Here is a 22,674-nt window from a genome sequence, read left to right as displayed (position 1 = left end):
GGCTCTAATCAGAGCTGTAGCAGCCAGCCTACTCCACAGTCACTGCCACAGCAGCTCCAGATCCGAGCCTCATCTGCAACCTATACCACAGCTCATGGCAATGCCGGATCCTTAACCCACTGAGTAAGGCCAGGGATTGAACTTGCATCCTCACGGATACTAGTTGGGTTTGTAACCCGCTGAGCCACCACAGGTATCCCCTTTTAAACTTTTAAGTCAAGATTTTTCATCCTTTTTCTCAGACACCATTTTAACTTTGGGATACAGTAAAAAATATTTTTAAAGAGATTTTATATTCCATACTCCTAAAGAAAATATTACTTGCTTGCTAGTAAATTATATAAAGCAAAAATATCCACTTGCTTTTCTGCAATGACTAAATATAAAATATCCTCAAATGATTTTAGTTTGACTTTATTACCTAAAAAACAATGGAATTTGGCATTTAGGGTAATTTTTTTTTTTAAGGGGAAAAGAATAGCTTTATTCCTTTGCCAGGCAAAGGGGGACACAGCCAGGGCTCATGACTTCAAAAATTGTATGTCCGTCAGGGCAATTTTTTAAAATTCAATCCCTCATTCTACAGATGCAGAAACAAAAGCCCAGAAAGTTTAAACTCAAACATCCACAACTAATATATGGAAAAAAAGATAACTAAAACTTGGATGTTCTGCCTCCGCAACCAGTATGTTTTCAAATCTTGCCTCTAATAGGATGTAAAGTTACTGAAAGTGTCCTTCAAATTTCTCTCATAGCTCAACAGTTTAAATAAGTCTTCTGTGATAGTAGTCAGAAATGATCACTATTTAATAAAGAAAAACAAGTAATAAATCTTTAAAGTATTTTAATTAATATAATCTCTAGAGATAAATAATATATTAGTAATTGGCACAACATTGTAAACCAACTATAATTTAAAAAATAAAAAAATGTACATATTGGTAAGTTTTTCACAGTAGAAATACATTCCTAAATAAGCAGACCCAGGGCAAAAGGGTAAAGAAAGAAGTAATTTTATTTTAAAATAAAGGCCAAAAAAATCAACTTTACAAAATAACTTTATCAATGTAAATTATTTTTAAATAGAAATAGAAACTAAACATACATGCATCAAATTGTACCCTCATTCAGTGACATGAGCACTTCTCCAAACAAGCTAATACAAGGGCAAACACATTAAACATACACAAATAAATGTACACACTCAAATAACAAGATACAGGATCACTCACCATTTCCTGAAACCAAAATCTTCACATAAACATACTGTCAAATACAGCAAAATATCAATGTGAAGGAATATATATATATATATACACACACATATATGTATAAATACCACAACCCAAAGTGACATGTATACATATAACATAGGTGCTTATATACACATGCTTAAACACATGGTTCAGTCAAAAATAACCCAGACAGAAACAAATGGTGATCTACAAAACACCCAATAATATTGTAAGCTTTTTACTACCAGTGAAATAGAAGGTGACAATAAAATTGAGATAAATAAAATGCTCATGCCTTAAATAGAAACAGAAAAAGAAATGAGACTCTCCCTCCACTGCCACTGAGTTTCTTGTAAATTGAAAACGGGAGGACAACTTTGAAGACTCAATAGCAAGCACAGGGAGGTTGGTGCCTCCTATCTGAAATAAAGATTATTTGCTAAATAAAACTGCTGAAGGAACATTCTATAAAGTGAGCTAAATTCTTTTTACTTTAAAGGCCCTGCTAGAGACTTGCTGCTGCTCTAATTCATGACTTGGGGAGGGAAAATTAAAAAAGCTGTTGCTGGGTTCAGGTGCTGTGGGAGAACTCACAAAAAATGGTTTGAACTGAAAATCTCCATCTCCACCACCCCGATTTCGAATTGGTGTACTGTCCAAAGGAAACTTGGAGTTGTTCCCTAGGAGAAAAAAAGGGAAGAACTGAGGCATCCACTTGCTTACAGATGTTCTGGAACAAAAAGACAAAGTCATTCAATATATATTTAGCAGAACTCAACTCTGAGGAGATGGATAAAACTTTTTTTTTTTTTTTTTTTTTTGTCATTTCTAGGGCCGCACCAGCAGCATATGGAGGTTCCCAAGCTAGGAGTTTAATAGGAGCTGTAGCCACCAGCCTATGCCACAGCCACAGCAACACCAGATCTGAGCCGTGTCTGCGACCTCCACCACAGCTCATGGCAACGCCAGATCCGTAACCCACTGAGCAAGGCCAGGGATCGAACCTGCAACCTCATGGTTCCTAGTAGGATTTGTTAACCACTGAGCCATGACGGGAACTCCATTAAACTTAAACCTAATGTTGGACAAAGACAAGGACTATGACAGTCCCATCCCTGACCACAGTATATATACACTACCTTCTTCTGTGTGCAGTTTCCATTGATAGGCATTACCTCATCACCAAAAGTAGTTTGACACAATGAAATATTTTAGTAGAACTATAATTTATAGTATCACAATTTTATTAATTTGTTATCTATTTAATCTATGTCAAAGGAATATCATGTATATTCATGTGTGTGTGTAAACTTTCGTCCCAAATAATTCAAAGAAAAAAAATTTAAGATTTCCATAAACACTCTAGAAAATATATGACAACTATGAAAATATGGCACATATTCAGGACCCAAGATCAATTAGAATAGCCTTAAGAAAAATTAGACAATAGATCTGACTAAATAAGCATTTAACAACTTCCATTGAATGCTCTCTTGGTTTCTACAGGCTTTATAGGGAACGGGTAACCAAAGGAGAATGCTAACTGTATCTGCTTCAAGCCAATAATGGTAGCAAGAAGTAAAAGTAAAAAGGTAATTATACACAAAAAGAGGAACAAGAAAGAACTGGTGAAAATGAAAGAAACTGAAATAAATGTGGATAGTGACAAGGAAAAAATAAGAACACCTACAATGCCCATAGACAGTAACACTATGATTGACTAAATTATATGATTAACTGAAAGTTAAGCAGAAACTTGTTTTTGTTTCAGTCTCATATCTGATATTCGTCATCTCATTACTCATGCTTTTTCTATGACATCATCTCCTCCCTCACTAAATCATTTTTCTCAACCAATAAAAAAAAATTTTTTAATGAGTATCTAGGAAAATCCAGCACAAGAGCTTTACTTTGTTTGTGTGCTAAAAACTATTTATTAATAGCCCATTAAAAACCTAATGTAGGGAGTTCCTGTCGTGGCGCAGTGGTTAACGAATCCGACTAGGAACCATGAGGTTGCAGGTTTGATCCCTGCCCTTGCTCAGTGGTTTAACGATCTGGCGTTGCCATGAGCTGTGGTGTAGGTTGCAGACATGGCTCAGATCCTGAGTTGCTGTGGCTTTAGCGTAGGCTAGCAGCTACATCCCTGATTAGACCCCCAGCCTGGGAACCTCCATATGCCACAGGAGCAGCCCAAGAAATGGCAAAAAGACAAAAAAAGACCAAAAAAAAACAAAAAACAAAAAAAAAACACAAAAACAAACAAACAAAAAAAAACCTAATGTATTCCGTTACATCAAGAGTCATATAGGGATAAGCAATGTGATCCTGCTGTACAGCACAGGGAACTGTATCTGGTCACTTGTGATAGAACATGATGGAGAATAATGTGAATAAAATATATATATATATATATATACACACATACATATATACACATATATATATGACTGGGTCACTTTGCTGTACAGCAGAAATTGACAGAACATTGTAAATTAACCATAATAATAATTTTTTTAAGTAGTATAGGAGTTCCCATTGTGGCTCAGCAGTAACGAACCCAATTAGTGCCCATGAGGATGTGGGTTTGATCCCTGGCCCTGATCAGTAGGTTAAGGATCTGGTGTTGCTGTGAGCTGTGGTGTAGGTTGCAGACGCAGCTCAGATCTGGCATTGCTGTGGGTGTAGTGTAGGCCAGCAGCTGCAGGTCCAATTCGGCCCCTAGCCGGGAACTTCCATATGCTGTGGGTGCAGCCCTAAAAAGAAAAAAAAAAAAAAAGGAGTAGTATGAAAGGGAGAACTCGGGAAGAGACATTGATTCATTGCCTCTAACAAGGCATCTAACAAGCAAAAAAGCTAATATCATCCTAGACTATACATTTCCAGAGGGAAGGAATCCTATCTGGATAATCTTTACATCCTCATTGCCTAGGATTATGCCTAGCAGTCTGGCATATGAAACATATTTGATAAATATTTGATGAATGTATGAATGAACAAACAAAAGAACAAACAAACCAAACAATGGACAATAACTTAAGAACTCTTCAATCAGTACTCCCATGGGAAAGAAATGAAAACATGACCTTCTCAGATAGCATATAGTTAAGAGTGTGGGCTCTAAAGATAGTTCTGTGACCTTGACCAATTTACTTAAACTTTCTGTGCTTCTGTTTTCTCATATATAAATTAGGGATGATGATAGTAATACCTACATCTCCTAAAGTTTTGAAAATAACACAACTATATGAAAAACTATAACAGTGCCTAGAACTTAGTAAAAACTCAATAGATGGCAGCTAATATTGTCATATTACTGCAACTAAATAGCTTTTCATTTAAAGTGGCAATGTGCAAAGTTCAATTCTGGAGAGATTTACTCTCCATTGAAATTGAAGACGTAACTTAAATGTAAGCAAATAAAATAGATTAAAGTAATTATGTGCAGATTGGGACACAATGAAGAACCTAGAGCCTCCTACCACTCGAGGTCTTCTGGAGTCTCCACTAACCACTTGGAACTATGCAGAGTATAAAAAATCACTCATTGAAAGAAGAGATATTAGATATTGTATGGCCTTTCTTACCTAAAGGGAAGCCAAAAACACCAGACTGTGCAATCATGGATGGTTCAAGGGTACCATCTTGGTTAGCAATAGTGATATTTCGTAGCCTAAGGCTATCATAGAGGCCTTGGAGCTTTTGATACTGGCGATTTCGCTCCATAAGTTTCTCGGAGATGTCACTGAACTTTTTCTTGTATTCTTCTAGCACTTTCTTCATGGAGGTGACCTCCCCTTTCATAGAGGTCAATTCTACATCTTTGCTCTGTATTTGCTGAGTATATATCTTCTCCATCTGTTTCAGATGCCCCTCAGCCTTGCTGAAATTGTATTCTTGATAGAGACGCTCCTGGTGTACCTGTCCCAAAAGAGAAAAGAAAGATTATTAAGGTAATAAATGTAAAATTTATATTTTAACTTTATACAAACACAGAAAGAAAAGAAAGACACACATACTGGCACGTTATTACGTTAAAGTTTAGAACCAGATTAGAAGCAATTAGGATGGTCATTATAGAAAATAATACAAGAGGATGTATACTATAGAAAATAATATACAATAATATTGTACAAGAGGATGGCCATTATAGAAAATAATATGTTATGTCACTAAATGCATAGAAAAAAGCCTGAAGGAATACTCTCAAACCAACAAAAAAAAAAGTGAGTATATATCTAACTTAACATATGAAAACTTGAACAGAATATATTTGATAAAATAACCTTTAAACAATCAAAAAAGTGAGTATTTGTCTAACCTTAACAAGTGACATGTAGCCTAAAGTTTTCTCAGAGAGATAATACTATATTTCAAGTGATCTATAGCATGAAGAACAGATTATAAGATAGCTCCCAATTATCCCTGCCTCCTGGTACTTCTGTCTTCCCCCTGAGTGTGGATAGGACCTGTGACTAGAATACAGGAAAAAATGAAAAGACATCACTTCATGAGTACTTTACATAACAATATAGAGTCTATCTTACTAGCCCACTCTTTCTCTTGCTGGATTTGTGGAAGCAACAGACCAAGTTGGAAAGGCCAACAAGGCATTTAACTAAGGGAGCCTCTGGGTAACAACCAGCAAAATACTGAGGTCACAATGAATCTAAACATAGACTTTACAGCCTTCAAAAAATTAACTCAAAATTGATTACACACCTAAATGTAAAACACCAAAACTACAAAATTATTTTAAGATAACATGGGAGGGAGTTCCCATTGTGGCATGGGCAGAAATGAATCCAGCTAGTATCCATGAAAATGCAGATTGAATTCCTGGCCTTGCTCAGTGGGTTAAGGATCCAGTCTTGCCATGAATTGTGGTGCAGGTTGCAGACACAGCTCAGATCCTGTGTTGCTGTGGCTATGGCATAGGCCAGCAGCTGTAGCTCTGATTTGACCACTAGCCTGGGAACTTCCAGATGCCACAGTAAGGCCCTAAAAAGAAAAGACAAAAAAAAAAAGTTTTCCATTCGTTCATAAAAAATAAACACAGTGAAGGAAAAGCATCAGATGCTTTCACACATGCCTCAAATCATACTCTTCAGAGAAACTAGCCTAGGCACTAACCTGATACGTCCAGAATGCCAGTGCTCGGGAGCTAATGTCCAACACAATCTCTGGTCGAAGTCCTGCCAATACCATGGCTTTATACTCCTCTGATGGACTGAGTTCTGTGCGGACAATATCTAGCTTCCCAGAAAGAGTACTGTTGCAAGCAGGGCAGATAGCTGGTGAACGGCTAAACTCACCACTGCCATGCTGATCGCAGAATATGTGAGAGCAGGCAGTGACCCATGCATAGCCTGAGAGTTTGATGCGACACTTGCGATAATTACAAAGCAGCATGTCTTCACACAAAGACATAACAGTCAATGAGGTCTCCAGATGCTGAAAAGACTCCTAAATAAGGGAAAAATGACAAAGTCAAATTGCAGTTAAATTAAATAAATAAATAAAGCATGTATCTATTTTATTATGGTAAAATAATGTACCTGTTATTATGCTTTTGTATTTATTATAATCAATATACCATATTGACTTCAGTCACTCAACAACATTGTGTTCCTTATTTGTGCAAACTACTACAAAGGCCATAAAAAATTTTAAGGAAAAAATTAGATACACAGGTGGTTTCAAATCTTACAAGTCAAAAACAGTATATTCATGGAAAAAAAGGTTTAGGAACACTTACAAAATACAAACAAATAAATAAATTAGTGCTTTTTGCCATTATCTAACAACAAAAATCCAAATTTATTACCTATTCATAGTTTGCTAGAATATTTTAGTATCACTTCTCACACTTGGCATATATAAAAGTCCAGTCACTGATACGAGCCATTCTTCAATGCAAAGTATTTTAAGTTACATTTCTAGGTTTTCATATATGCTGATTCCTCAGATTCTTTACCTGTGTTTCCTTGACTAAAAAATAGAAGTAACCTGATAGTATTAAATGGAAACTAATCTAATTCATCCAAGTAATTGACCATTATGAAGCCTGAATATCTATATAAAAGCAGATTTTATCACTTAAATAATTCACCTATTAATATAAATACTAGTCAATGCTCTGCTTCTATTCAAACATTTGTAAAACTATGTAAACACATTTAAGTTATTTTTTTCAATATCATGTCCACACTCACTGGAGCTTTACTAATCCAAACCAGGCAGCAATATTCTGAATATGCCAAAATAAGTCAAATGTTGTATAAACTAATAGTGACACACCAATTACACACACCAAAGGAAAATATTCACTTTGTAAATAGATAAATTCTGTCAAGAATGTTGCCCTGGTCATAGGGGCAGACAAGGACGCTCTGACAAATGTCCCTGCTGAGTGAGACTCCACGGGTCTATGGCACTTGGCAGCGAGCTTCAAGATCTATTTTACCTCCAGCAGGGTACTGTGCAGAGGTGAGGCATAAGAGTTGGGAAGAGTTAGGAACTGAGACCCTCTCCGGCAGAGCGAGGTGCAACTCATTCTAAATATTCCGCAAGGTGAGGGAAGAGTCAATTTAGTGAGCTGTCCAAGACACCACAGACCAAGTTTTGAGATTTAGACTCACGGAAACTTCAAATTCACAACCTGCTTTCTGCGCTCAGAAGAGAAAACAATAACAATAAAAATACAAATGAAATACCTAACCTGAGGCGTCCAGAAAAAGCGCGGGAAAACGCAGTTGCCTCAACTCGTGAGGATTCGCCGCCGGCGTCGCTAGTACGTCTGAGAGCGCATGCGCGGAGTCGCCCTGGAGCCTGCTGGGTAAGAGCTCCCGGGTTCCCGCCTCTCAGGATTCTGGGACCCACGGGCTGTGGCACCCGGGCTATGGATCGCGCACCCACCTGGCACGCGCATTTCAGGGCGCGAATCTGAGCTTGATCTAAGCTTCTCACCTGGGAGCCCCTCAAATAGTGTCATTTTGTGCCTTTTTCAGCCCTCAGTTGGCACAGGAGTGATATCCTAGCTGTCGTGGACCTAACATTTGAGGTCAAAGCAGAGTGGGGACGGTTGAGAAACTAACAGCCTCTGAGCACACGCAGGTGTTTGCCCTGGGAAAACTGGGGGAGTACCTCTGGGCAGCACAGCCTCCCGAAGTGTTTCAGGAAACATTTCCATAAATTCTGATACCTATAATTGGACACCTAAGACCTCCATGTTGAGGTAGATTCTGCCATTTTATTTATTAAATTTTATGGCCGCACCCGCATATGTAAATTCCTGGACCACAGATAGAATCAGAGCCAAAGCTGTGACCCACGGGCAGATGTGACAACGGCCAGATCTTCCAACCCACTGGGTAGGATGGGGACCCAAAACTCAACCGACAGCAACCTGAGCCACTGAGGTAGGATTTAACCCACTGCTACAGTAGGAACTCCTGACGTTTTACTTTTCTATCCATCTTGAAATAGACATCTTTCCAGCTTTTACACATCCTATACATTTAAAAAACTTTTCTTGATTTAGCATCTGCACTATGAACATTCATTACAGCTCTCAGAACGAAGCAATAGGATTGGGTGTCACAGCTTTTTTGAGGTCATTTCATCTGCCTGTGTGTTTTCCTGGACCTGCTTGTTGTTAAAATGTTTGTATCAATTTTATCCTAATACTGTTGCCTGTCATTTTCTTTTCTGTTCTGTGCTTATTGTATGCCTTTCTGCTCAATCTATATGAGTCTATTAGAATTCATATTAGAAATTAATCTGAGGAGAGCTTGAGGGGACCTCAGGAGGCAAATCTTAATGCTGTCTTTTACATCCACCTTTCCAGGTGATGTGACATCAGTATGAATTAGTAACAGAAACAATCTGATAAATCAACAACACAATGGATACTAAGCCATGGAAATCCCTTTATGGGTCATGAATCTATATACTAACCCTTTCTCTTTCAAACAAAAACCTATTCTAAACCAAAAAAAAAAAATGTATTCTAATTAAACTACTTTCTACTAGCTTTTTGTCTATTTGGAACTGGTTCACAGTAATTAGGGTCATCTTGGCCATTGTATAAACTTTCCTAAAATATCTCTGAGAGTTTAGAATAGTAACTCAATTTTAGTGGTACAAAATAGGTTTGAGGAAAATTAGGGGTTCATGTGTTAACCACGTAACCCTGAACATATTTTGGCTATCTTAGACTTTTGTGCATCTTCTGGTTTTACATTTGGTATTTCTGCCAAATGTAGAAATACTACTTAAAGTACTGTAAAAGTTCAGTCTCATTTCATTATAAAATATAAAGCACTCAAATTCAACCAGTACCCAACTTTATGATACACACACACACAGGAGGGGAGGGGAGTGGCAGGATAAGGAGGGCATGTTTTGCCAGATAGGAAAAAGGAGAGGAACCACAAAGTCTTAATATCCCAGTAGCCTGACCTAAACTGTTTCTTGGTGGCATATGTCCTCTTTTCTCATGGCATAGACTGACCTTTCAATGGACCCATTTCTAAAGTAGCTCCTGGGAATGAGACCACTGAAATCAATCAAGGCTGGAATACAGAGACCCATCTACCAAAAAGAGTTTTTGTAAATATTGGCTTTTATTATTAAGTATCATCTATCAAAAATATGAATGACCATCACTCAGCTTTAAAAAACCCACACCTTTCTCACATTTGATATTTTTCAGTGAGGTAAAAAGTTACAGATACAGGAGTTCCCATGGTGGCACAGCAGAAATGAATCAGACTAGTAACCATGAGGTTGCAGGTTTGAACCCTGGCCTTGTTCAGTGGATTAAGGGTCTGGCTTTGCAGTGAGCTGTGGTATAGGTGGCAGACAAGGCTTGGATCCTGCGTGACTGTGGCATAGGCCAGCAGCTGTAGCTCCTATTAGACCCTCTAGTCTGGGAACCTCCATGTGCCTCAGGTGCAGCACTAAAAAGCAAAAAAAAAAAAAAAAAAAAAAAAAAAAAAAAAAAAGGGGAAAAAAATAGTTACAGGTACAACTGGCGCCTCCCCTGTTTACACCTCAATACATTTTCCTCCTAGCTCTCTGAGGGTAAATAAGCCAGATTTTGGTGTTTATCATTCTCATGCATGTTTTTACACTTTTAGTATATGTGTATACATCAACCTTTGTTTTGCATGTTCTAAAACTACTAAATCTTTTCACACAACACAGATCAGTTGGCCATTTTTTTAATTCATTGTTTTTGAGATGTAAATCTAATATACATGCTTCGTATTAATTCATTGTAATAGCCAAATACTACAAATATACCACAATTTATTCATTCTTCTAATGGACATTAGTTCCAGGCTTTTACAATTAAAAATATTACTGCAATGAACTTTCTGTACATGTCTCCTTGAGTATACATGTCAAGAATCCCTATAAAATATAATGCCGAGACTGAGTATAAGCATCTTCAAATAAACTGGATGTTGCCAAACCACTCTCCACAGTAATAATATAAATTTCACTGCCACTAGCAGAGATACCACTACTCCAACCTCAGGAACATAGTTGGTTTTTGTTTTGGCCTCACTCATGGCAAGCACAAGTTGCCATGTTAAGGATCAAACCTGTGCCACAGCAGTGACAACACCAGATCCTTAATCTGCTGAGCCATTAGGGAATTCCTCAATGTTTTATTTACTTATTTATGTATTCATCGTCTTCTTTTTTTTTTTAGGGCCACACCTGTGGTGTGCAGTTTCCCAGGCTAGGGGTTGAATCGGAGTTGCAGCTGCTGGCCTACACCACAGCCACAGCAAACAGCAACGCCAGATCTGAACATCTGTGACCTATACCACAGCTCATGGCAACGCCCAACCCTCTGAGCCAGCCAAGGACCAAACCCACATTCTCATGGATACTGGTCAGATTTGTTTCCACTGCCCCGCAATGTGAACTCCCATTTATATATCTTTAATCCATTCTCCCTAACATAAACTGAAGGCACAATTTGTGCTTACAATTATCACTTTAATTGCAGGTTATTTTCACCCTTCAGAAATGGTATTTTTAACCATGAAGTTTGATTTTGATCTTGTTTAGCTATTATGAGTACCTATTAGCCAATATTATGAGTATTTATGTACCACAATCCTCTAAGATCTCCGGAGGTAATCTTTCCCATTATCTTTGAATCTGACACTCTTAATTTCTAGATGACTCTGGATGATCTAGTTGACATCATCTACTCTAATTTGATACCTATATTTTAAAATAGTAATCTAAAGAACATGGTTAATAGTCTTAACAGTAGTTATTATAGTTGTATAACATTTGTGTGATTCTCACATAAGCACAAGTATTAAAACTCATTCCAAAATAGTGAAGTATACCAAACTTCCAATAATTGGATGTTTATTTTGTACCCCTTGCATGTTAAATATAGCTTAATGGATGTAAATAAAGTATATAAGGCAAAAAAAATCCATGAAGTATAATTTAACCAAAACAATTGAGTCTATTTCAACATTAAAAATACAGCGGAAAAAAAAAATCTTTTTCTTTTACTTTTGGCCATGGCCAGGGCATGCGGAAGTTCCCAGGCCTGGGATCGAACCTGTGACACAGTAGCAACCCAAGCCATAGCAGTAACAATGCCAAGTCTCCAACCCTCTGAGCCACCAGGAACTCCTAAAAATGACATTTTAATCATACCTGAGTGGTAAATACAATTTAAATCAATGAAAAATATCCAATAAGGCTATAAATAAAATCTTCGTCATAAAAGATTTCCTATTAAACATAAATAAGCCTTTATGTATCTATTACTCACACAATTCGCTTTGGCAACCAGCTGCCATTGCCTCTTAAAGGATCAGCATCATAATCAGCTATTGGTATCCAGATAGTTTATTTATCAGAATCAAAATTTAAATCCCAGTTATTCCATGTAAATTTCTTGCAGAAATGCCATTAAAATGGCTGCCGTTTTCCAGGGATTAAAAACAAAACATGAAAACAAAACAACTATGGAAATTTCAATTAACTTCAATTTTTTATTTTTATTTTTTGAGTATCTATTCTGGGCCAGTGTTTGGGGATAAGCAAGTTATCCTGCTTTCGTGGGGTAAGAAAATATTTCACTCTTTCTTTTGCTGCCTCTTTACAATTTTGCAAGTTGATTCTATAAACCATTTCTGGTGAGAAGTCAGTGTCCATCTTTAATCTGAAGAATCATTTACCCTTAATCTGCAAAGAAAAAGATAATTTCAATACCACTCTGAAATGTGTAAACAAATACTCAATAGAAACCTGAGTAAACTAGTTAAAATTTAAGCATGAATGACTTCAGAATATATGTTTTAGTAACTGCTGGAATCAATTTACTAGAGCTCTTTTATAGCTATAGATCAGTGCTATTCAAATACTATCGCAATTAAAGGGTTCTCTATGCATTTTATATATATATATATATATATATATATATATATATATACAAACACACACACACACACACACACACACACACTCATGTTTTAAAACTAGTGAGGTTTTTTTCCCAAATCACAAGTATATTTTCTCAATCTGGAATCACCACCTGCTTTGCAATTGTTTGACTCCGCAAAATTCAGAGGCATTAATGGGGACAGCCAACCCATCCCCGTGGTGCCCTGAGTGAAGATAAGTCAGTTTAGATATATGATGGACTAAAATCCCACTACCTAAGGCTTCAAGCAGTGAGAGGAACAGCCATCAAAGATTATCTCCAATTATTCAAATAAACCTTTTAATAAATGTTTTAAGAAACTTTAATCACTACATCTAAATTTTAAAGTCAGTCAGAAGAACCAATAAGACCCAACTGGTCCACCTAGATAGACAAAAAGAGTAAGTAGATGATAAATAAGAAAATGTTACTGGAACCATTATATACAGTATACACTATAGTCTTTTTTTGCCGCACCCGTGGCATATTGAAGTCCCCAGGCTAGGGAAATAGAGCCTCCCACCTATGCCACATTCGAGGTGTGTCTGTGACCTACACCACAGCTCACGGCAATGCCGGATCCTTAACCCACTGAATGAGGCCAGAGATCAAACCCGCATCCTCATGGATACTAGTCGGGTTTGTTAACCACTGAGCCATGACAGAAACTCCCACTATAGCCCTTATTACCATATTTTGCCTAGGTCTAGAACTAAATTAGTCTTTATGTGCTAGGGATAAAGATAATAGGGGATAGACTTGTTGGCAGTAAGATGCACATAAGCAATAAAAACAAAGAATTCCTGATATCCTATTATGCAGAAACCTCCAGGTCCTTACAAAGCCTAAGATAAATATATACATGGACTCTAATGATAAAAGAGCTACATATCTATTGAGCATTTACTATATGCTAACAATGTTCTAAGCCCCACACATTTGTTTTCTGATTTAATCTCCCAAGTCAAGTATTATTCCTTTGAGTCATGTACTATTATCATCTTCTAAGAAATAGACACTAAGACATTAAGATGTTAAGAAACTTGCCTAGATAACATAGCTGCTTAAATGACAGAGAATGAATTTGAACCCAGTCTGACTCTAGACCCATGTATAACTAACTATGCTATGCTATCTCTTAACATCCTTAGTTGATTTTTCAAATAAAATTTGTAATAACTGAATCACTTTGTTGTACAGCAGAAATTATCACAACATTGTAAAACAATTATACTTCAATAAAACTTTTAAAATAAAATAAAAAATAAAACTTGTTAGCACCTTAGTGGCTAGCCATGAAGTCACCAAGCTGAGTTTTCAGATTCATACGTATGTCAGAGCTTCTCAATTTCAACATAAGCCTTATCATAACAGAAAAACCACTATATATCCAGGACTTAGAGCACCCAAGTGTTCCAGGCTAGGAAAGAAGTCAGACTCTGATCTAGCTTCAGTCTCTTGAAATTCCATTTCTGCAAAAGATATAGACAAAAGCCAAAAAATTAACCTCTACCTAAGTTCTTTCCTTAATTACCATTCCTTTAAATAAAGTAATTTAGTACCCCCCCAAATTAAAAAGGTTTAAGCAGAAAAAGGATTACACATATTGCTCTGTAACTTGTTTTTAACTTAATGCATCATGAATATTCTTCCACTTCAAGAAAGATGAACTTGCATAACTTAAGTGACTATATAGTGTTGGAGTATATGATCTTGATTTTAAATTGATTTAACCAACTCTGCAGTTCTCTTACTTTTATATAGAGATTAATAAAATAGTGATTAGTTAAAAACTGACAAGTGGTTGACAGAATCATACCAGCCATCAGTGCTTTTTTTGTGGTGTTTGAATTTTCATTTTGTCTTTTTAGGACCGCACCATCAGCATATGGAGGTTCCCAGGCTGGGGTCTAATCAGAACTATAGTTGCCGGCCTACACCACAGCTCACAGCAACGCCAGATCCTTAACCCACTGAGCGAGGCCAGGGATCAAACCCGCAACTTCATGGTTCCCAGTCGGATTTGTTTCTGCTGAGCCAGGATGAGAACTCTGTGTTTGATTTTTCAGACCAAGGATTCTTGACCCAAGTTCTGTCTGTCTCAAGGACATATCACAAAACAGCAAAGCACAACAAAGTGCTATGGTAGTAAATTCATAGTTCAAAGATTTAAGAGTTATCTGAGATCATGGGCTACATCACAGTAAGAATTCCAAAAAGCAGAATTCAATTCCAGGTGTTTGCCCTACCTTCAGTCTGCATAGAGCATATGTTGAATCAGGGTGATCAGCCAAAATATGGACTTAACAGGCCTTTCTTTCACTCTGGCAAACTGCAAATGACTGACTGGTGAAGGACAAACCACCAGAGCATCATCCCTAAATAAAGGAAATTCTCTTAATGTTAGAACTAAGGCTTCTTCAACTACCAAATTTCAGCCACTAAGAAAATTGAGCCCCCAAACTTGCAAGGTGATTAGAAATCCAAATGAAGTTTTCTTTTATACTCACTTCAGATAGCAGGTGGAATCCAGCGCCTATGTAGGAATCAAGTTAAACTATCAACTATCTGGCATCATCTCTGAAAAATAAACAATTAGTAAATAAAAAATATACAAAGGTTATGACTACAAAACTTGAATACACATCAGCCTACTCCTGTAGCCTCAAGGAAAACTAACCTCAAAGAAAACTATTCATTCTTTATTTGCATCTTCATTCAGTCATATAAATTGACCCATTTTATCATCAAATGCCCAACTCAGTATCAGACTAGGGAGGGACTTCTGTATAAACTCTGCTTTTTGTATAAATTTAGAAGTTTGGGTAAAACGGTACCAGTACAACCAACCTCAGAAAAGTTATAAAAGTCAACAATCTAACAAGAGAATGGGTATGCAAAAGGAAAGCGCCATGTGCTGGCTGCAACCACAGCTTGGCAGCCATGGGAACAAATTCAAGATAAAGCATAAATGGCATGGGTTACATCCAGTTCACAAGGTATGTATGTGGTTGCAGAAAACACTCCTAACTACAATCATTAAAATCACAAAATCCTTTTTGGGGGGGGCACACAATGGCATGTGGAAGTTCAAACTCAACCCACAGCAGGGACAATGCCAAGTCCTTAACCACTAAGCCACCAGGGAACTCCCACAGAATCCTTTAAAAAAAAAAAAGAGGGGAAGGAAGGAGATAAGAACACATAAGATTCAGATAAATGAGAAGGTAATTTAAATCAGCTTTTTTTTAAAAAAGTATGTTTCAGTTTCATTTGAGCCTATTTCAACTGTATTTAATCTCTACTTTTGATAAAATTTTATCACAATAAACTGAAGAAAACCTTCCTTTGACACAGCAAAATTGAATTAGCATCATTTGGAGCCCAAATGGCCACAAGATGGCAGTATACATATTTTTTAAAAAAAGCCTTTAATTTCTTCTTGCAGCGTTTGAATGTGATCTGAACTTTCAAGTGAAACAGTAGATACAAAGTTCATCACTGCAGGCAACCTTCATACTATTCCCTATTCTCTACCTAATTACTAACTAGAACACTTTTTTCTATTACATTTAATGATCATTTAAAGCTTATTAACTACAACTGTATTTTATCCTCTTCCTTTTTATGTGGTGGTATTAACCGCAGCTTCCCAGCAGCCCTGTGCCGAAGGCTATCGGCTCTAGTGACAGCCCTGTGGCTACAGTGTTTCAGCTCTTTTACCTGGCAAGAAACCGAGCGAGCACTTGGGAGAGTTGGAGAACTCAGGTTTATCACATGGGCGGGCTCAGAGGAGATTGCTCTCTGGAGTCTGAGCCCCCAAGAAGGGTTTCACAAGGCTTTTATGGGCTACCTCTTCCGGGGTCCATGCTTGGCTGGTCGGACCAGAGTGAGGTCAGGCAAGGTAGCAGATGTGGAAGCAAGCTTACAGAAGCAGATGCGTGGGGCAGGGGTGGTTAGGGGCAGTTGGCTGGACTTTGCTTAGTCATCATGGCTGGGATCTCTCCTTTCTACCTTTTTATAGGGACATTTTCTCCTACAGTGGGGGTGGGGGAAATGACACGCCTATGGCATGCAGAAGTTCTCTGGGTCAGGGATGGAATCCATGCCAGTTTGTAACCAGAGCCACAGCAGTGACAATGCTGGGTCTTTAATCACTGAGTCACGAGGCAACTCCTGTCATGTTCCTTTCCATGCAGCAATGGGGAAATTTAAAAATCCGTAACTTTAAATACAATCAAAGACAAGAGTCATGTAAATTAATGTCCATGTCTCAAATAAGTGGTAGAGAGAGCCAACTAATGTTAAAAAGAACCATTGGTCAAAGAAGGCTTCATGAAGGAAAAATATAGGTCTTGAATAAGCCTTAAAATTGTACTTAATTTGTACCAAGGTGTGGTGATGCATCCTAACTAGACTTATTTTGGTAATCGCTTCACAGTATATGTAAGTACTAAATAGTTATGTTGTACACTGAAACGAATATAATGTTATCCATCAATTATATCTCAAAAAGAAAAACTGGGAGTTCCCATTGTGGCTCAGCAGGTTAAAAACCCAACTAGTATCCATGAGGATCCAGGTTCGATCCCTGGCCTTGCTTAGAGGATTAAGGATCTAGTGTTGCTGTGAGCTATGGTGTAGGTTGCAGATGTGGTCAGATCTGGCATTGCTGTAACAATAGCATAGGCCAGCAGGCTGCAGTTCTGATTCAACCCCTAGCCTGGGAACTTCCATATGCCACAGGTGCAGTCCTAAAAAGGGAGGGGGGGGAGTAAAAAATTGCACTGCCCAATAGGTAACACCACCTACAGCCTAAATTTAAAATTAAATTCCTCAGCCACATTTTAATTGCTCAATTGCCTCATGTGGCTGACGACTACCAAACCAAATAGTACAAATATAGAGCATTTCCATTATCACAGAAAGTTCTCTTGGATACCACTGCCTGAAGGGTGGGTATGACTAAAATAAGCTGACAGGAAGTAGTAGCTATCATTCTTAAAAATTCCTACAATCTGTCAAGAACTACTGAAATCGTCTTACTGTAACTTTACAACTACCCCATATTTCAAAATTTGAGGTTCAGAGAGGTAAAATTTCTTAAGGCCACCTAGCTATTAAGACCTATGATTTCAACCCAACTTTGTCAAAACTCTGTATTTTCACTTCACTATGCCAGTTCTTACATGAAATAAGCAGAGCTGTAAGAGATGGTCTGCTTTAGAACATAGTAAAAATGGCATCCTGGCTCAGTAGGTCAGAAAGAAACAGGTGGTTTAAGTACCTTGGAGATATAATCAAAGTGTTATTTTACTCTTTCTTGTCCTATACTTGAGTAACACTTTAATTATGCAAAATGTTTTGGAGATCAGCAACATGTGAGATTAACTAATGTAACATAGGAAGCAAGGCTGTGAGATTTCACCATTTCTATTGTGAGTATTTTAACACAGTATACCTCAAAACTCCATGTCCAAGTACTTCTTATGGGAAAATAATTACAGATTGAAAAGTATAAATTCTCTATCTGTCTCATCTCACAAACAAAACCCAGACTGCAAAGGGCCTGGTCTTTGTGTCCTTGCTGTGCAGCACAAAGCCTAGCACATAAATCCTATTAATATATGATACCATGGAGTTCCTATGGTGTGGCTCAGGGGTTAACAAACCTGACTAGCACCCATGAGGACTAGGACTAGGGTTCAATCCTTGGCCTTGCTCACTGTCAAGGATTTGGCATTTCTGTGGCTGTGCAGTAGCCTGGCAGTTACAGCTCTGATTTGACCCCTAGCCTGGAAACCTCCACATGCCACAGGTGCAGCCCTAAAAAGACAAATATATACATATATATGATGCCTTTCCCAATGTGCGATGCTCCCTACAGGATTCTAGTCATGCTTCCAGTCACTCTACCACATAAAGGCCACTGCATATTTACTGAGTTATTTAAGGAACTAAAGTAAACATTGTGTAAATAGCCTATAAACAATCAATGACTCAAACATTTTGTTCCTTGTAGCCATAAGTTCTTCAAAGGACTGGAGTCTCATGGCCAAAATGTACATTTTATATGTGAACAGGTGCTTCATAAAGGCCTGATACAAACCACAAACTGAAAATACTAAATCAGCTGATGCTTCCACTTCAAGATTCTATTATCACTCCCTTTTACTCAGTTCCATTCCAATTTACTCATTGTCTACTGTGTATCCCACAATATGGAATACAATGGCAACTCAAAGAACCTCCTATCTTTTTTAGATAGAAAACACATATGTACATGTGAAACAGAATAATTTAAGGCATATCTTGGTCAAAGTTTAAGTACTTGCCTTTCTGGTCCCATTAGCCTTTAACCATTCCTATTGAGAATGTCCAAATCCAAGCCCTCTTGATTTTTAGGGGTCTTTCCCAGCTTCTGGGCTGACACACAGTGCCAAAGACCTAGGCCTTCCTTCCTCAGTGGATTCCATCTTCAACCTGAAGCGAAAAGAAAACAATACATAAACGTTGCATAGATATAAATGCTAAATTGGTTGCTTGGCACAGTCCTCTTTTAGAGACAGCTCTATAAGGAACTACTATCAGAATAGATTACCAAGTTTTGTTTTCTGCTCACTGTCAGTTATTTTAGCCGATTTCAATTGTTTTAACCTCTCAGTACAGAAGGAATCTGCTCAGAGTACACATGAAATGAAAGTGGTGAGATCAGAAATATTGACTAATCATACAGCTCATCCCAAGAGACCACCATTTCACCCCATCCCAAACTCATTGCTAGTGGAGCAAAATAAAAATATAGTACCTGAGGGCTTTGGGTCAAAACAGCAGAAAAGGAATAATTTGAAATCAGCATGCAAAAGACAATAAAAGCTTTTATTTTGTTAACTTCATATTTCATCTATCTCATAATACTTTGCCTATCTTAGAATTTATAAAGCACTGTCTATATACTACCTCATTTCACAAGCACTATGTCATTTTCATCTTGTAGGTACGCAAGCAAGGTCTAGAAACTAAATAAATGGTAGACAACTTAGCTTAGTGGTTAAGATAATGGATTTTGAAGTTAGACAGAACTGGACTTGAATCTTAACTCCCCCAGCTATTTGCTGTGATCTGGGGGCAAGTTATGCAATTTCTCTAAGTTGAAGATTCCGTTTTTGTAAAATGAGGACAAATACCATCTACCTCTTAGAACCGTTGTGAAGATTAAATGACATAAAATAAATATAAAATACTTTGCACAACAGCTGGCATGTAATTAAATGTTTAGCATGTTGTTTGCATCATTAAGTGTCCAAGGTCAACCAGCTAATGAATAGTAATGTAAATAGTCTACCTAAAATTTCATACTTTCACAATAATCCTGAAGCCAGGAAAGTCAATCATAAAGCCCCTTCCAAAAGATTCAAGATTCTGTTAACTTTTAAGGAAAAAAAGTCCACTGCCCCCTTCCCATCATTCTCTACTTAAGAATGAAGACTCCAGCATATTCGATATAAAGTTACTCTTTAACAATAAAAGCATACTTCCATTTAAAACTAATTTATTTCCCAATCAGCGAAATCTCCTAACTGGAAAACTAGATATTTTACAAAATATGATCTGGGCCTTCAAATGCTTTTAAAATAAATAGCTTTGGAGGAATTTCCTCCTCTTTTATTTTGCATGTTTACAGCCCCAAAACATTTCCATTTTCCCTAACTTTAATGCTAAAATATGAGTTTATTCAGTCAACACCATTATTTCAAAAATATGTCCAGCACACATTTTGTTAAGTAAACATGGCAGACTTGCCCCTTCTGCCCTTGAGAATATGAAGAACACGTGGTTTCCGGTTCATGCTGCCATTCCTTCACATTAAATGTGTTCAGGAGTTCCTCTCATGGCTCAGCGATAAGGAACTCTACTAGCATCCATGAGGTTCGATCCCTGGCCTCCATCATTGGGTTAAGGATCCGGCATTGCCATGGGCTGTGGTGTGGGTCACAGACATATCTCAGATCCCATGTTGCTGTGGGTGTGGTGTAGGCGGAGGTTACAGCTCCAGTTCTACACCTAGCCTGGGAACCTCCATATGCCTCTGGTGTAGCCCTAAAAAGATCCCCTCCCCACAAAACGGGTTCATAGGAAAATAAACCATCCCTTACCTAACTGAAGTGGGCAAAGATATATATATTCACATAAAAGCCATCAGCATGGTTTTACTTTTAATAGAAAACCCTTTATTGATCAATCAAGATATTTAGGGTGTTGGTTTCTAGCCATCACTATGTCCACAAAATAACAGCAAGTACAGTATATTGAGAGTCCTTATGAAAAATAACATATCAAAAACCCCACTGAAATGTCACATGTGACAAATGACTTATGCATCACTAGGTTTTTCATTTTGCAGGAAATAACAAGACTGTAAACCACCTAAATGTCCAACAATAAAGGTTAAGTAAACTATAGCATGTGCATACAGATTGTTATGTAACCATTTTAAAGAATGTGGACACTCTATATTTACTCATTTGAAAATCTAAGTGGGAAAAATAAGATACATGGTAGAGTAGGCATAGAAGAGAGGAGGGGTAAATACACATATTTGCTTATAGATGCATAAAATATCAGGAAAAATACACAAGAAATTGTTAACACTTATTGGAGAGAGGAATCAGGCTTAAGAAACTTCATTATACAAAGTCTATAACCCCTTTTGAACTTTGAATAATGTTAATATATTACTATTCAATAACATTAATTTTAACAGTAAAACTTGATAATTATTGTAAGGATTATGAAGGGTCTACTACTGGCTATTCCCATTTTCCATGCATTATTTTGTCTTTCTCACACTTTTACCTATAAGGACCACAATATATTATATTCAAACTAGTGTATATCATCACTCAATGTCACTAAAACTTTTTACGAGGAAAATAATATCCAGAATAAAATCATTGCTTACTTCTAGAAAGTATTTAACATTTATTATATATCGACTAGTGCCTGGACTTCATACTTTAATCTTCAAAAGCTGAGCCTCAGAATGGTTCACTGACTCACCCAAGGTCACTGGAGGAGAAACCAGTGGCGTTGTAATTTGATTTAGGCCTGAACTAAGCTAAGGCCCCTCCTCTTTCTAAATATATCTTAAGCTTTTTAAGGCACCATCACCACAATGCTAACTTTAAAACTGGGATCTCCTCTTAGAGCTCATTAAAATCATCTCACTTGCGAGTCTGCAACCTAGTCCCACTAAGAAAGTCAAACTACTCTGAGCAAAGATCACGACAAAGACAACCATTGCAGCCCCCACAAACCCAGTAAGTACCTGGGCCCTGCAGATGCAGAATTAAAACTCCTCCTCCCAAGAGATACGCACTCACTCAGGGAGACAGAAGTCAAAACAGCATTGAGACATTGCTTTGAGAAATATCTGTGGCATTCTCCTTACTTGCTACAAGTAATAAATCTGTCCTTTTCCAAAAAAAAAACAAAAACAAAAAACCAAGAATCCACTGGCATAGAGATAATAAGTGTCTTTTCTCCCAAGCAAAATGAATCCAGGTGTTTTCCAGGAGCACTCTGTAAATGAAGCAGAGTCTACAGTTTTTAGGTCACTCTGTCTCGGAGAAGGCAGGCAGACCCAGAACTGCAGAGACCCACGTGGAAACAACCAGGAAGATCATTTTATTGCTTTCCCCCAATCTCCACACGGCCAAAATTAATCACCCTGTAACTTACACTCTGATGCAGACTTAAAGGCCCGCCGACAGGATACAACAGCTCAAGTCAAAGAAAAATTCAAACAATTAGGGAGCAAAATTACGTGCACACTCACCAGCCCACCACCAAAATGGAGAGAAAGTAGAGAGACAGGAAGTGACATTGGGAAATGGCCTTTGAGCCCGATTGGCTGATGATGATTCCCTCCTCATTTACCTTAAATGGTGCTGAAATGATGTAATC

General features: G+C 37.6%; 1 long non-coding RNA gene across 6 annotated transcripts; it reads right to left on the bottom strand.

Moving 5' to 3' along the window:
* On the bottom strand, window positions 289-22,666 carry CCNB1IP1. 6 transcript variants are annotated; one of them, XR_002345960.1, is made up of 8 exons: window positions 22,450-22,604; window positions 19,044-19,191; window positions 15,219-15,288; window positions 13,990-14,180; window positions 12,055-12,470; window positions 6,369-6,701; window positions 4,823-5,156; window positions 289-1,915 (listed from the first exon to the last, which is right to left on the bottom strand). It is a non-coding gene; the product is annotated as a cyclin B1 interacting protein 1 (long non-coding RNA). The 6 variants fall into 6 exon arrangements; XR_002345959.1 differs by having other exon boundaries at window positions 290-1,915; window positions 14,958-19,191; window positions 22,547-22,666; XR_002345958.1 differs by having other exon boundaries at window positions 290-1,915; window positions 15,219-19,191; window positions 22,547-22,666.

The sequence above is a fragment of the Sus scrofa genome, chromosome 7 (genome assembly GCF_000003025.6).
Source record: "Sus scrofa isolate TJ Tabasco breed Duroc chromosome 7, Sscrofa11.1, whole genome shotgun sequence".
NCBI lineage: Eukaryota > Metazoa > Chordata > Mammalia > Artiodactyla > Suidae > Sus > Sus scrofa.
Note: the sequence above shows the minus strand (reverse complement) of the source record. Positions and strands in the feature narration are given on the sequence as shown.